Source organism: Haliotis rufescens, unplaced genomic scaffold, assembly GCF_023055435.1.
Source record: "Haliotis rufescens isolate VD_foot unplaced genomic scaffold, xgHalRufe1.0.p SCAF_18, whole genome shotgun sequence".
Classification (NCBI taxonomy): Eukaryota; Metazoa; Mollusca; class Gastropoda; order Lepetellida; family Haliotidae; genus Haliotis; species Haliotis rufescens.
In genome coordinates this window covers 20081137-20096293 of record NW_025963868.1, presented here as the reverse complement: position 1 = coordinate 20096293, position 15157 = coordinate 20081137, and the positions used below count along the sequence as shown (strand labels likewise).

The 15157-nt window shown below is 39.9% G+C and overlaps 1 long non-coding RNA gene across 1 annotated transcript; it reads left to right on the top strand.

Moving 5' to 3' along the window:
• The first annotated feature begins 1830 nt into the window (after positions 1-1830).
• Positions 1831-13639, top strand: LOC124147997. The gene is made up of 6 exons (XR_006862907.2): positions 1831-1956; positions 2937-3027; positions 9378-9423; positions 10019-10049; positions 11913-11986; positions 13350-13639. It is a non-coding gene; the product is annotated as an uncharacterized LOC124147997 (long non-coding RNA).
• The last annotated feature ends 1518 nt before the right edge of the window (positions 13640-15157 follow it).

Below are 15157 nucleotides of genomic sequence, written 5' to 3'. Positions count from 1 at the left end.
AAGTGGAATATGTTGCTTCTAGGCGATGTACAGCATCATCCATGGCTCTGTTACCGGAAGCTGACGTCCAAGATGCCTGGGTCGACGCCATGGACGATACGCCAGAACTAGACAACGCTCAGAGAGTAAATGATTATATTGTTACAACTTGGGTTGATGATGATGCTAGATTCTCCATCCCTCTATGGAATCACCACCGAAACATTGCGCCTCGCACGAACAATAATCTGGAAGGCTTCCACTACCGACTAAACAAGTCTCTGCCACATCATCATCCAGACATTTATCGTTTTATTGAACTTATCAAGCATATTGAGAAGTCTGACTCTGCCAAGATGCGTCAAACTGACTTTGGTGCTGCTCCCCAAGGCAGAAAGCGAGTGTATCGCGAGAAGGAAAACCGACTCATCAGATTGTGGGACCAACTCCAAGAAGGTCAGAAAAACTGTGTTCAGTTTCTGGATGCTGCTGATTATCTGTATCTGACCACTCAATGTGAAACTGCAAACTCAAAATGTTAACTTACAGTGATTACTTAATGTGATTATTTATGTATATATGTCATATAAGATTATCGGTCATTGATGATGATATGTGCTATCTTGAATATATATGCTATGCCGAGGAGTATTGAAAGATTATTAAAAGTATTAAAAGTTGTAATTTTGTGTATCTTGGATCATTCCACTTTAATTGTGGGTATAACAAAGGTAGTTGTTGGTGCAGTCAACCATACCATATGTTGTTTTAACCCGTATGACTGACTAATGGGCCGTATGACTAATGGGCCGTATGACTAATGGGCCGTATGACTAATGGGCCGTATGACTAATGGGCCGTATGACTAATGGGCCGTATGACTAATGGGCCGTATGACTAATGGGCGTTATGACTAATGGGCCGTATGACTAATGGGCCGTATGACTAATGGGCCGTATGACTGACTAATGGGCCGCATGACTAATGGGCCGTATGACTAATGGGCCGTATGACTAATGGGCCATATGACTGACTAATGGGCCGTATGACTGACTAATGGGCCGTATGACTAATGGGCCGTATGACTAATGGGCCGTATGACTAATGGGCCGTATGACTGACTAATGGGCCGTATGACTAATGGGCCGTATGACTAATGGGCCGTATGACTGACTAATGGGCCGTATGACTGACTAATGGGCCGTATGACTAATGGGCCGTATGACTAATGGGCCGTATGACTGACTAATGGGCCGTATGACTAATGGGCCGTATGACTAATGGGCCGTATGACTAATGGAAGGACACCTGTAATACAGTTGTTTGGCTAAAACTTGTTTGTATATTTGCGCTGATAGAATTAATGTGTGATCTGTGTGAGCGCAGAGTGAATTTGTTTGTAATTGTCAACCATTAGTACACGTAGTAGTTATTTAATAAACCTGTAAACCTATTACCACGTATTTTTTATCACTTTATTCAAGTTTTATGACACACCGGATCATTGGAGTTCAGCTCCGTGGCAACCAGTACATACATGTCAACTCCAATCACTCCCCTAAAACTAAATGTGGTATCATCTCCACACCAAACAAGAGAGCCAAGAAATTCTACTCCAGTAAACTTGACCTTTCCCAAGAACTTGTACATTTTGTTATTTTCTTACCAACCTCAAGAATGCCAATCAAACAGTTACTTGAAGTGCATACTATACAGCGTGATATCATTCTGCAAATATATCAACATGATTCGTTAATCCGAACAATGTCAGTCGGATTAACGGAATGTCACTGTATACCAGTTAAATCACAGCCACACATACTGTGGGAATTTATAAACAGCTGTCTGAAAGGCAACTGCTGTTGCGACAATAACATCTCTATAAATTCAATTACATGGGGCTTATAAATACCGGGTTGAAACGATTACTCATTGTATTTGCCGCAAAGAGCAACGAAGACACATAGCCTACACAAGGTAAGATCTACATCGCTGTTACTGTCTGTTGTAGGGGGGCGGAATGCCCAGTCCACTAGGTGATGTGAAATGGAGTTTAACATCGCGCCAAAGATTATTGCAGCTATATAGCTTCGTGCATGCATGTGTGTGTGTGCGTATGTGTGTGTGGGTGTGTGGGGTTGGGTGTGTGTGTGTGTGTGGGGGGGGGGGGGGGGGGGGGGGGGGGTGGGTGTGTGTGTGTGTGTGGCTGCCTGTACTAGTCCGTACTGCCGAGTTGATAGTACAAGCCCACTGAGATACCATACTGCAGCTTAACATGAATACCCCACTCAGACACAGTATTCTGACTCCGAGCCGACAGTTCTTGTTTTAGCCCCTTAATGCGCCAGACAGGGTAACAACAAGTACCGTCTTTTAGTATGACGCGGCCGGGGATCGAATCCCGGATTTTCCGCTCTCCGGGCGGACTCTCAGTCGACTAAAGTGGCGCAATTCACTCTGTAGTGTTGCGTTCAGAAACCAATAATACCTTGTGATTAGTCAGAAGTTATTTCATTAACACACAACACTGTTAATAGTGGACTGGGACACAGGTGGTCCAGTCTAAGGCGCCGCATTTCGCTGTGCAGAGTTGCGTCCCTTGGGCACGCCAGAAACCTATGATCGAGGATTCGAATCCCGATTCGCCCCGATTATGTTTCTAGAGTTGTCAGAACCGTATCCGTGCTCGTAGGTTCCACCAAAGTTGTAAATACTAGTAGACCTCCACCCTTTAGGGCATTTCTTCCACACCAAATTGACACATAATGATATACTGAATACTGTTCAAAGCAGCGTTAAACCCAACCCGTTCACTCACATGAGGCTAAATCCTACGTCCAAACACCTGCATTAGGTCTACGGTCCCCTAATCTGCTTGTCAAGAACACACGCGATGATATATAGGCTCCAACATATGAAATTCGGGATGATATAAATGTTGAGTTTCACTGTTGCAGTTGAAAAATGAAGATCGCTGTTGTCGTGTTACTGGTGGTGGTATTGGGCGCTGTCGCGGAGGGTGCATTTGTCAAGTATAACGACCGACCGGTAAGTGGAGATCCTCCAGGACAAGAAGAGAGTGTCATATTATCTGTTTCATTTGCCTAAATAAAGACGTAAATAGAACTATCGTCACATGAAAGGTCTCTCAAAATGAAATGAAACGGAGAAATAATAGTTTCCATAGGCGAATATTGATAATGTTATTACCACAAGTTGTTTAGGATTCGAAAACATTTGTATATAGATACCTAGAGAATTTTATCATAGCAAAATGACACGTTGTTTCATCAATGCCATTGTTTTCTGCAATAATAAAGAATGCTAATATTTAATGGTCTTCCATCATCTCTATTTAAACAGTTTAAGAAGACATGGCGATTATAAACATTGGCAAAAATGTTACATTTTGTATATTCCTTTGCTAATTCGCTTCGGGGTCCATTCCTTATTACATACTGTATTTCTTCTCTCAATTCTGGATATTACATGACAATGCTGTATAACAGACGAGGAGTAAGCGTTGTATGGATTTTAGAATATCGAACAGGTCAGCTCTTAGTGATAAGTAATATTTCTATACTTCTTCCTTTTGGGTAGTTATTTCATTTAATACAATCTTACTGCATTTAAATTGTGAGCCACGACCTTAAAGTCGAGGAGATGTCTTCATGAATATGTATTGCAAGATGAATTGTTTATTTTCCGAAAACTTTATTTTACAGTTACCTTTTTCCCGCTGGTGTATGTACACTTGCTTGAAATACGTGCAGTTTTAGTTATATCCCTATCAGAGTTATTTAGCACAGGTTTGTGATCCAAACTTCCCATGCACGACTACAATCACATTGTGGAGAAGTTTAGTTAGTTAGCAAAAGTTTTATTTGATTCCTTTTATATTTATGTACATTTATATTGATTTACAATGCCCTTTAGAACGTGGTCAAATGTAACAAATGTTATAAATGGGACGACGTTTTCTCGGTAGAGTACAAATTCAAGTACTTTTAGGGTTGAGTCTCATTCGGGATTTGAACCCACTCTCTCACAGAGAGGCACCTGAGGCTTACAAATGGAAGTCCGACACCTGGTAGTCTAGATAAGTATAAATTGGCACGTCTCCCATGGCCGAAAGCTACGAATACACAATGTCTTATATAGTGGTCAAACAAATGGTATATTCTGGATAACACTTTCTTGGGAAGACTCGGTCGCTGAGTGGTTTAGATCGCTGACTTTGTGTGCCGGCGATTATGTTCCTCACTCTGAGAGTCTGGGTTCGAATCCCGGGTGGAACTTTACTTCTTAGTGTTTATTGCCTTCTCGCAGTGGCGTGAGGGAAATTCCATGTATGTAATGAAAGCACTAATACTTGATTCGGGGTCAGATATAGATCAATGCCACCATGTTATGCTATTATCTTATCACATAAGTTACTATCATTAGTATAACGAAAGTCAAATGGTTTTGTTGCGATATCAAAAATATCGTTTGGAAAATGAACCTTTTTCTTTCAAATATATTTTGTGAACACAACTGTCCTGGCGTTAGAACAGTGAGAATATATAATTGAAAACAGAACTTGAAGGGAAACAAATGATCTTAAATAGATGATTATAGGAATAAGTTTTGTGTCATATTTCTGTAACAAATACACAGTTCATGTCAACTGTATTGCCAGGTAAAGATGAAATGTCGAACCTTGGACTCGGTCCCAACTTTGACTTTTCTTTCGAATTGTCTGCGTTTATGGCGAAGTTGGCTTTTGTCACATTAACAGCTTTGAGAAGCAAAACGAATCTTTCACATAGCTTTGACCAATTCCCCTAGATTCAAGCTGTGTGAAAACACATCTGTCCCTGCCTTTTTTCTTTTAATACTGTAAAATTGGTATTGATCAGTGCATGCACCTGTTTTATTCTTAATTAATCGTGTATGCTATCGTGTTGCTTTGGATCAATAATACACAGTCTGTTACTTTCTGTAACTTTACACTTCGGTGAAACATAACTTATATTTTCCATTTAAACACAATTTTATTCAGGAAAATATAATTACATAAAAAGGATTTGTGAACCAACAAATTAGTATATATAAAAACACGTTTCTTTCAAACAACACACATTTTAACGCACACACATGTGTTTTACAAACAATAGTTGATGTTATACTTCTCTTCAAGCCAGACGCAAGATATAGTCGATTTTTAAAATTTAGCCAAGGTAAATATATTTCTATACTACTCAAAACATGGCATATTTCAACAAGTCTGAAGCGCTTTTGGTGAATGAAACACTATTCATTGTAATGCAATTGGTTATGCGTTTCGTATTGTTGAGGGTATTAAAATATATTGTTTGGATTTTGTGAACATAACTGTCTCATGCACCCTGGCGTTGGAACGGTGAGAATAAATAGTTGACAACAGAACTAGCAAAGGAAACAAATCTCATGAATAGATAATTTGTGGAATACGTTTTGGGCATTAAGTGCAAACAAACATCTCCCCTTTACTTTTTTCGTAAAAATACAATTCAATTTTTGTATATATCAAAGCCACATGTAACTCACTCAGCTGTTGTCAATCCCACAGTCATACGTGTATATTTGTATATAGCTGTCACACCTTCTATTGATTTGTATCTGCGAAATACATTTCAATTAGTCATCGCATACACCTCTTTGTATTCGTAACTTATCGTGTATACAATCGTATTGTGATGTATTATAATACTCAACCTATAGTCAGCCTGTATTTCACTTACTGTGCATGACTTTCTACCTATGTGAAAAATACTTAAATACCTAAATTTCCATTTAAACAAAAAGCTATTCAGAAAATAAAACTAAATTAAAGGGATTTGTGAACACACAATTAATTATCTATATAAACAACTCTTCCTTTAACATAACACACAACGCAAGCCTGTCTGTGGGTTGAAACTGGTATATCAGCATTTAATACCACGGCAACGGCATCCCCACAGACAAGTGTAAAGAAAGATCGACTTACAAGGGTCATCATGGATATTACTCTCTCCACACCCATTAAGCATCAAATGAAAGCGTACTCACACATTTTCGAGTACATCAAGCGTCAAGCAGGCCGCAAGCTGAGTGACATGAGTGTGAAGAAGATGCAAGGGTCATCCGCACTGACACCAACTTTCTCTCGAAATCTACGTCCTTTTTATCAAATATACGATCTAAAACAAAGAGTGATATTTGTGATATTTTTAAACCACATAAAGTACACATTACTCTATAATTTAGGAGAGATTGACATCAATCTACTGAAATTGTCACATATAACATCTACATTTAAGACGATTACGCCAATGGCATTCTTTCAATTTTGATAATTAACTTTCAAAATTTAAAATATGTTTTATATCGTTATGCGTGACACCTTTAGAAGAACATTTCTGTCACACAACCACTTCTGTTTATGTGTCATGATCAGTAAGCTGACGCTTAAATATTGGTGTTTTCGATATCAGTGAAACATTTGACATCTGATGAAATTTAAGAATTGACTTTCACTTCGTGTGAGTTCATTGGAGTATGAACCTTCATAGAGTGAGGGCCAAATTGTATGAACGTCGGAGCTTGTCACAATTTCTTACCTTAAAGGATGTAGGCCAAGATCTACACACAATTTTATTTAGTACGTTTGACTTCATGTTTACACAGACAGCCATACAACAACCAGCAATATCGCGGAGTAAAATAGTTCATCAAAAAGAGAGGTGACATGAGCGTATGGATGCACAACTTGCTCTTTAGAAACATCTCACGCAGCACATGTGTTCAAATCATATCCTCATTAGATGAGAAAGTTCTGTAAAGAACTACATGAGTAAGTCAGTCACAATGACAGCGCGTCGTAATACATTTACATCAAGTACAAGACGTCAAAATGGCCGACACGATAAACGTGACGGGGGAGATTTCCGAAGTTGTTAATGAACCTGTGGCGGTTACATGTGTTAGTCACCATTGATCAACTGGCCGATCATTGAAAGGTGAATAAAGATGCGTCAAACAGACACTAAGGTAAATTCATAGATTGCTGGAGACGGTCAGTGTCAGCCTAGACACGAATCGAGTCGATACTACGATAGTTTAGATGTGCATTTCTTCGTTTGTTCATAAGGATAGGCCGTAGCGACGATATTCGTGAACAATCATGCAGTCAAGCTCTCTGACATTTCTCAATGTATACTGAAACGCTGAGACCAAGAATAAAGTTTCTAAATGATCAGAAAGAACGCTTATGTATGTTTTCGTGCCATGGAATTCCCCGGGGTTTCCCCAGGAATGTGGAAGTAGTCCGTCAGTGTTTACATCATTTCAAGAACACCGTCTCGTGAAAAACGTATGAACGTCAAATTGTGTCGTTCATACACTTATGAATGTCAATTTCGCGGTCATGTGACCGACCTCTCGTCCAATGGAAAAGCCGTATATCGTGTAAACTTCAAATTAAAAAAATATTTACTGGTATTTCTCTCGAAATGAAGGATACAATGATAATTGAATTAAACATAAACATTTAGGACTAATTCATAGACATGACTAAATGATGTTGCAAAATGTACCCGTGAGTAATTGTGGTCATGTAAGTGCCTCGGAGTAAACAATAAAAGGAAAGATTAATCTGCAGGTCTTAAATTACCATTACAATGCATTCTGTTTGTCACGGACATGGGTCATAGGTCAACAGGAAACATTGATCGAAATACCCATTCCTCTGCTTGGTTAAGACTCAGTATCTATCTGTGTCATAAATCGGCGACCCGTGAAGATCTAGGTGAGGTTGATGCATGTCATCGTATCCCAACTGCATTGTTATATGCTCATGATGTCAATCACAATATAATCTGGTTCAGACTCGAGTATTTAACGACCACCGTCATATAGCTGTGGATAGTGCTGAGAGTGAACAAACAAACATTAGGCGCATGCATCAGGTTCACAACAAAGGAGAGTGGAGTGGAGTGAGTATGGTTTTACGCCGCTTTTAGCAATATTCCAGCAATATCACGGCGGGGGACACCAGAAATGGGCTTTACACATTGTACCCATGTCGGGAATCGAACCCGGGTCTTCGGCGTGACAAGCGAACGCTTTAACCACTAGGCTACCCGACCGCCCCTCACAACAAAGGAACCCAAGTAGGTTATCATGAAGAGCCTTAACAAACCCACAATCTCCACTAGTACGCCAACTCCGCGTCATGGCGTACCACATGCGTAATGAGCCAGTACCTTGACACTGTGGTTTGATATCAGGTTACAATATACAGAAACTCTATCGATAATTCTAACGTATGTCCACTATGTTTCGAACGTCGTATTTGTCGTATGACAGACAAGCATTCCCACTGCCATTTCATCACCTTTGGGGTATGTGTAAATAATTGTGTCATTTGCATCATATTCAAACCCCATGGAACAAGTTCAGGCAGTTTTCTATTTCCATTAATTTCAATCCTGTTAAAAACTGATCACATACAATTCATTCACGGAAACAACTCCTTTTATGAGCATGCATTCCTAACATTTGGCATATTCAGCCATGGTTGTAAATGTTAATATCATTTTCCATAGGTGATGTCGCCACAGAATCAAACAATTCACAACATTATTACAGACATGAAGGCACACATGGGAATTACTATTTCATGCAGTGCTAGTTGTGTTGTGCTTGTTCGCTTCTAATCGTGTCACCTTATTTAATTGCGCTGGTTCCCTTCTACTCTTGTCCTCTAGGTGTGTTGTGCTAGATGCTTTCTCCTTGTGCCCACAAGTTCTAATTCCCATCTCGCATTGTTGTTAGTGATAACTGTCTTTTCCTCGTGTCCTCTAGGTGTGTTGTGCTAGATCCTTTCTCCTTGTGCCAACAAGTGCTAATTCCCATCTCGTATCCTCTTGTTGATAGTGATAATTGTCTTACCGCATCTCCTAGGTTAGATGGGTTGTGCCAGTTCCCTTCTTCTTATGCCCCTAGTCGTGCTGTGCTGATTCCTTTATCAGGGAATACCCTAGTTACGTCGTGTTAATTCTCTTATGCTTGTGTCCCCTAGTTGTGCTAATTTCCTTATCCTCTCACCCACTAGCTTTGTTGTGCTAGTATAAGTAACCTTCTCGTGTCCCCTAGTTGTGTAGTGCTAATTATTCTACCCTCGTGACCCCAGTTGTGCTAATTCCCTTATGCTCGTGTCCCCTAGTGACATTGCACTAATTCCCTTATCATATCGCCTAGTTGTGTTGCATTAGTCCCCTCTCCCTGTGTCCCCTAGTTGTGTTGTGCTAATTCCCCTACCCTCGTTTCTCTTAGTTATATAGTGCTACCTCCCTTATCCTCGCGTCGTCTAAGGTTTGTTTTTGCTTCAGCTGGCCCCGGAAAAGCAGGCGATGTTAGACGCAATGCGGGCACAAGGTAAGCTTGTTTATTCTGTCAATGTGATTTTATAAGGACACAGAATATGTATGATCAAGTTTCGGATAATTTCAGCTGATAAGCCTCTAAAACACTTCAGTTGGACCTGAGTATCCCATGCTTGTTCTGACACCTGATTAATCAGGATTGGGTGTGTTTAATGTCCGATTGTGGCATTGTGCCCCCACGGCTAGGGTCAGTGATCGGGCTGTCAACCCCTCATTTGCCTTATTGCCGACACGATCCAGACTGCGGTCAAAAACAAAAGCAACAAATGCTTATTGTAAGAGGCGACTAACGGATCGGGTGCACAGGCTCGCTGATTTGGTTGATGCATGTCATCGTATCCCAGTTGCGTTGATCGATGCTAATGACGTCACTGGATTGTCTGGTCCAAACTCAATTATTAGTAGACCGCCGTCACAAAGCTGGAATATTGCTGAGTGCGGCGTTAAACAACACACAACCAAACACATAATAAAATCCAGGCACGACTAAGGGCAACGTAGCTCACGATGCTAATTCCACGACACAGCTGAAATAATGTTCACAGCAAATTTATTACAAACTGACTTGTTCGTCATATCTGTTACAGCCGAGGAGGCCGAAAAATCAGGAAGAAGTCTGTAAGTTTGACTTTTTTTTGCAATTTTTTAAAATCCAAATCCGTGTGAATGTGTAGGATGACGTATACATCAGACCTACCATGCATATATATATATTCTTGATTTTTGAAGCATGATGCAGAATTGAATTCACAACAAAATCAACAACATAATGATCGATTTACATAATATATACAAGATAGTGAAACACCATAGAAGGTTGATTCTCTTTGCCCTAACCATACTTTGTTCCATTTCATATAATGATTGTTACGTTCATCATTTTGCAAAGCAAGTCCACATCACAATTCTGTTTAATCATCATAAGCATCTTAGAAATCTGGGAGCTCACACGTGCTAGGAAGTGAGATGAGCTCAAGCTCAGAGACACACGATGTGACAGGAGATCTAAATCCACCTCAGAGATATATGAGCTGAACGGAGTTCAAGCTCAGAGGTACATGATCTGAACAGAGTTCAAGTTCAGAGATACATGAGCTGAACAGAGTTCAAGCTCAGAGGTACATGAGCTGAACGGAGTTCAAGCTCAGAGGTACATGAGCTGAACTGAGTTCAAGTTCAGAGGTACATGAGCTGAACAGAGTTCAAGCTCAAAGGTACATGTGGTGAACGGAGTTCAAGCTCAGAGGTAAATGAGCTGAACTGAGTTCAAGCTCAGAGGTACATGAGCTGAACTGAGTTCAAGCTCAGAGGTACTTTTGGTGAACGGAGTTCAAGCTCAGAGGTACATGAGCTGAACTGAGTTCAAGCTCAGAGGTACATGTGGTGAACGGAGTTCAAGTTCAGAGGTACATGAGCTGAACAGAGTTCAAGCTCAAAGGTACATGTGGTGAACGGAGTTCAAGCTCAAAGATACATGAGCTGAACTGAGTTCAAGCTCAGAGGTACATGTGGTGAACGGAGTTCAAGTTCAGAGGTATTTGTGGTGAACAGAGTTCAAGCTCAGAGGTACATGAGCTGAACAGAGTTCAAGCTCAGAGGTACATGTGCTCAACGGAGTTCAAGGTCAGAGGTACATGAGCTGAACGGAGTTCAAGCTCAGAGATATATGAGCTGAACGGACTTCAAGCTCAGAGGTACATGACCTCAACGGAAGTCGAGCTCAGAAGTGTATGAGCTGAACTGAATTCAACTCAAGAGGTACATGAGGTGAAAGAAGTTGAAGCGGAGAGATACATGAGCTGTGCGGAATTGCAGCTCAGACATACATGGCCTAAGAGGAGTTGCAGCCCACACATGCATAAGATGAGAGGAGCTCCAGCTCCGAGATACCCTGAAAGATCCGGGGTAGAATAGGTCTTCAGCAACCCATGCTTGTCGTAAAAGGCGACTTATCGGGTGATCAGGATCGCTTACTTGGTTGATGCATGTCATCGATCCCAATTGCATGGATCGATTCTCATGATATTAATTACTAGATTTTCTGGTCCGGACTCGATTATTGACAGACCGCCGTCATATAGCTGGAATATTGCTGAGTGCGGCGTAAAACAACAAACAAACAAACCGACCAAACAGCTCCGAGATACACCGAGTGAGCGGAGCAGTTCTTCCGGTACACCGTTATCGCTGTCGGCCGTACACAAGGAGTCAAATCTTTACATGAAGTTGGACATTTTATACAATTACACATAGTTACGTATACGCGCACTAACATTTTACAAATTCCCAATATGATGAGGTCATATTAACTTGAGCTATTGTATACTAAGGATCACGTAAAAATGGACCAATTGGCTAGGAAGTACAGCCATTTAATAAATGAATGAAGCCATATAGCAGTATGTATTTGATATGTTTACTGCAGCAAAAATAAAGTATTAAAGATAGGTTGTCAGACTGTGGAATGTTTGTTGATTTCAGGCCATTTCAGGAAAAGAGAGCAACGAAGGAAGACAACTAACAACATCGAGTGAAGCAAAACAATATGTACACAGGTTAGTAGCGTGACAAACAAAGTAAGAACAAAACCATACATACACAGGAGTAGCTTGACATACAAGGTAAGAACAAAACCATACATACACAGGAGTAGCTTGACATACAAGGTAAGAACAAAACCACATATATCCAGGAGTAGCCTGACATACAAAGTAAGAACAAAACCATACATACACAGGAGTAGCTTGACATACAAGGTAAGAACAAAACCATACATACACAGGAGTAGCTTGACATACAAGGTAAGAACAAAACCATACATACACAGGAGTAGCTTGACATACAAAGTAAGAACAAAACCATACATACACAGGAGTAGCTTGACATACAAAGTAAGAACAAAACCATACATACACAGGAGTAGCTTGACATACAAGGTAAGAACAAAACCATACATACACAGGAGTAGCTTGACATACAAGGTAAGAACAAAACCATACATACACAGGAGTAGCTTGACATACAAGGTAAGAACAAAACCATACATACACAGGAGTAGCCTGACATACAAGGTAAGAACAAAACCATACATACACAGGTGTATAGCCTGACATATAAGGTAATAACAAAACCATACATACACAGGTCAGTAGCTTGACATACAAGGTGAGAATGAAACAATACGCATTTAGGTTAGTATACAGAAATATTTCATCGAAACGCAAATCTTAAAACACAATGTATATATTTACCAAGACATGTATGAAGGTATGAACACGTTTACCACTCTGGTGAATTCCACCCGCACTGAGATGAAGGAGCAGGAAGTATCTGGGAATCTCACCAACCCCTGGTGTTGTTGGACCTAACCATCTGAAATCTGTCTTGGTTAGTGGTGAGTGAGTGAGTGAGGTTTAACTCCGCTTTAAACATTAACTCAGTTATATCACGACGTGCCAGCTGCATGTCTGAGGTAATCCTTAATTATAAGTTACGCAGGGCAAGTACTATCCATAAGAAAATATGACAAGAGGGACTTTCCCTTCCCGACGAGCAATATCCCAGCGGCTCAACCTTTGGTGCCTACATTTCATATGTTTTGAGGAACAACCAATCATGCTCTTTCTAAGAGGATTCCAAAGAACGTCATATGACCCTTGTGCAAAGGCTGTTTGCTCTAGGCAACAATATGTAAAGTAATGATGTCAAAAAGGCTTCATGTTATAAAAAAAGTAAAAAGTCCGATGTTAGAAACAACGTGCAAGGGCGTGGTGCTGACAAACTTAAATACGTAATCTGAGATACAAACTCAAGATCACAGGTTTTTGAAAAAACTAATTGCGGTTGGACATTCCACAAACATCACATTAACTGTTTAATTTATCTATGATAATTCTAACCATTCATTTTACTTTCAAGGTTTGCCCTACCATCAACATGACAGACACGACACTGGAAGGTGAACTGCCACCCAATACAACACATCAAATCAAGACACGGTGATTGGTCGCAAATTGACCATCCCGTGTTACGTATTTCCTTAATTTCATCTCTCAGAATTCCATGAATCTAACTACATGTTGTTAATTATGAATCTGAATCGTATTCAAAACACCTCCTTTAAACTAAATTGGTTACTATTGTTTAGCTTCGTTCAGTCATCTTGTTGCTTTAAAGTTGCTTAAATGAATAAAATTCATTTAAAAGTGTTACTTTTTTTTTTATAGGTGGAATTTAATTAATAGTTGTATTCTAGAAATATACCTTCAGTCCTGTGCAGCACTGTTTAAACTTTAGGGCATAAGAAAATATACATCCATGTTTGATCGTGGCTAAAAATGAAACAAACAAGACATGGTAATTCGATGGTGATGTATTTGATAAGGGTATCTTAGTAGTGTTTTCATACTGTGTTCGGCCAAGTAACGTTTCGATAAACTTTGTAATATTTTAGTCCAATCCAATTTTCAAGTGTAGACTTTCTTTTTCTCACCAGTTCAGTTTGCTATTGTGTGACACTCATTTCTGGGATAATTGTTCAGCGGCTATGGGCTGCATGTCGTTCTTTGTGATCCGTACACCATGCTATGTACATATTACTTGAAACGTGGCGGTAGTGGGGAGGTTAAGATCAACAAAAATGACACTTTGGGTTAAAAGCACCAGACTTGGCACACTTATCAATTGAAACATTCGGAACGTTTCTGGACACGGATAAAGCTCATCAGCGCTACCTGGTGGCAGAAAAATCATGATGGCCACAAACATGTCTGAAATCTCTAATAATATCAATATATACTCGATATATCATAGTTATCAGGGGGTACGGGAGGCCCAGTCATCTAAGGCGACTCTGTGCAGAGTTCCGTCCCTTAGGCACGCCAGAAACCTATGATTGTGGGTTCGAATCCCGAAGAGCCCCGATTATGTTTCTAGGTTTGTCAGCACCATACCCGTGATCGTGGGTTTCACAGAAGTGGTAAACGTCTGAGACCTGCATCACTTTGGGCTTTCCTCCCACATTAAGCTGACACGCCGTGATATAACTGGAATACTGTTAAACGCGGCGTTAACCCCAACTCACTCACTCATAATTATCAGGTCAATTTAATCATATTATCATAGTAATTTATTCAGAGTTAAAAATTGCAACAATGCTGCATATAATTCAAATCTAGTATGCAGCATCCCCTGGTGGTGATAAAAAACCCAAGATGGCAACCAACAAGACTGAAATCTTTAATAAATTCAATCTATACTAATTATATCGTAATTATCCGGTGAAACTATATAATTATCTCAGTACTGACAAAAATTAAAGCTGGCCTCCAAAATGTCTAAGACTTCAGAAATTGTCCATTTCTACTGCAGACATAGATTATTATTTGATATCTTTTGACTTTGGATAAGTTTATAAGATTTAATATATATACTGAACCAAATTAAAAACTTCACAATCCTAAAATTTTAACATTTTGACCAGTTATCAATGTGGGCCCTTATTGTGTATTTAAACAGTAATGGCCACGTATTGTCTTCAGATAACACCCGTTTTTGTGCAGGTGAATCGATCAAATCATGTGCACAGCACTATATTGGCAAAAGTGTTTTTTTCACGTGCAATTGGTCACGTGGCCATAATACCGCACGTGTTTTCAGCCATACTTGTAAGCAGTCATTAACAAAAAAAGAAAAACACAAGAAAACAAAAGTCTTTACGGCCATTT